Genomic DNA, 2,248 nt, shown 5'->3' with positions numbered 1-2,248 from the left:
GTACACACACCATTGTAATCGGTCGACTTTCTACTTTCAGATGCAACAGGAAATAATCGAGTTCGTCAATCCGTTCTCGAGATATGGGAGTTTGAAGTTAAGGAATGCTTGAGAAACCATCAAAATATTCGCAAGTCTGATACTCGAAACCAATAACTACAAAGGCCTAGGAGAAAGATACACACACCTTTGTAATCGGTCGAGTTTCTACTTTCAGATACAACAGGAATTTCTCGAGCTCGTCAATCCGTTCGCGAGATATGGGAGTTTGAAGTTAAGGAATGGTTGAGAAACCATCAAAATTTTCGCAAGTATGATACTCGAAACCAATAACTGGAATGACCTAGGGGAAAAGTACACACACCAATGTAATCGGGCCAGTTTCTACTTTCAAGTGCAGCAGGAATTTCTCGAGTTCGCCAATCCGTTCCCGAGGTATTGGAGTTTGAATTTAAGGAATGGTTAAGAAACCATCAAAATTTTCGCAAGTCTGATACTCGAAACCAATAACTACGATGGCCTAGGGCAAAAATACAAATACCGTTGTAATCGGGCGAGTTTCTGCTTTTAGATGCAACAGGAATGCTTCGAGTTCGTCAATCCGTTCGCGAGACATGGAAGTTTGAAATTAAGGGACGGTTGAGAAACCATCAAAATTTTCGCAAGTCTGATACTCGAAACCAGTAACTACAAAGCCCTAGGGGAAAAGTACACACACCATTGTAATCGGGCCAGTTTCTACTTTCAAGTGCAGCAGGAATTTCTCGAGTTCGCCAATCCGTTCCCGAGGTATTGGAGTTTGAAGTTAAGGAATGGTTGAGAAACCATCAAAATTTTCGCAAATCTGATACTCGAAACCAATAACTACGATGGCCTAGGGCAAAAATACAAATACCGTTGTAATCGGGCGAGTTTCTGCTTTTAGATGCAACAGGAATGCTTCGAGTTCGTCAATCCGTTCGCGAGACATGGAAGTTTGAAATTAAGGGACGGTTGAGAAACCATCAAAATTTTCGCAAGTCTGATACTCGAAACCAGTAACTACAAAGCCCTAGGGGAAAAATGCACATACCTTTGTAATCGGGCAAGTTTCTACTTTCAGATGCAACAGGAATTCCTTGAGTTCGTCAATCCGTTCGCGAGATATGGGAGTTTGAAGTTAAGGAATGGTTGAGAAACCATCAAAATTTTCGCAATTCTGATGCTAGAAACGAAGAACTGGAATGACCTAGGGAAAAAGTACACGCACCATTGTAATCGGTCGACTTTCTAATTTCAGATGCAACAGGAAATAGTCGAGTTCGTCAATCCGTTCGCGAGATATGGGAGTTTGAAGTTAAGGAATGGTTGAGAAACCATCAAAATTTTCGCAAGTCTGATACTCGAAACCAATAACTACAAAGCCCTAGGGGAAAATTTCACATACCTTTGTAATCGGGCGAGTTTATACTTTCAGATGCAAGAGGAATTTCTCGAGTTCGCCAATCCGTTCGCGAGGTATCGGAGTTTGAAGTTAAAGAATGGTTGAGAAACCATCAGAATTTTCGCAAAACTGATACTCGCACCCAATAACTGGTATGGCCGAGGGGAAAAGTACATACACCATTGTAATGGGGCGAGTTTCTACTTTCAGATGCAACAGGAATTCCTCGAGTTCGTCAATCGGTTCGCGAGATATGGGAGTTTGAAATTAAGGAATGGTTGTGAGACCATCACAATTTTCGGAAGTCTGATACTCGAAACCAATAACTACGATGGCCTAGGGCAAAAATACAAATACCGTTGTAATCGGGCGAGTTTCTGCTTTTAGATGCAACAGGAAATAATCGATTTCGTCAATCCGTTCGCGAGATATGGGAGTTTGAAGTTAAGGAATGGTTGAGAGACCATCACAATTTTCGCAAGTCTGATACTCGAAACCAATAACTACTATGGCCTAGGGCAAAAATACACATACCGTTGTAATCGGACGAGTTTCTGCTTTTAGATGCAACAGGAATGCTTCGAGTTCGTCAATCCGTTCGCGAGACATGGAAGTTTGAAATTAAGGGACGGTTGAGAAACCATCAAAATTTTCGCAATTCTGATGCTAGAAACGAATAACTGGAATGACCTAGGGGAAAAGTACACACACCATTGTAATCGGGCCAGTTTCTACTTTCAAGTGCAGCAGGAATTTCTCGAGTTCGCCAATCCGTTCCCGAGGTATTGGAGTTTGAAGTTAAGGAATGGTTTAGAAACCATCAAA

This window comes from Ptiloglossa arizonensis, unplaced genomic scaffold (assembly GCF_051014685.1).
Source record: "Ptiloglossa arizonensis isolate GNS036 unplaced genomic scaffold, iyPtiAriz1_principal scaffold0027, whole genome shotgun sequence".
NCBI classification, from domain to species: Eukaryota; Metazoa; Arthropoda; class Insecta; order Hymenoptera; family Colletidae; genus Ptiloglossa; species Ptiloglossa arizonensis.
This window is presented reverse-complemented; position numbering follows the sequence as displayed.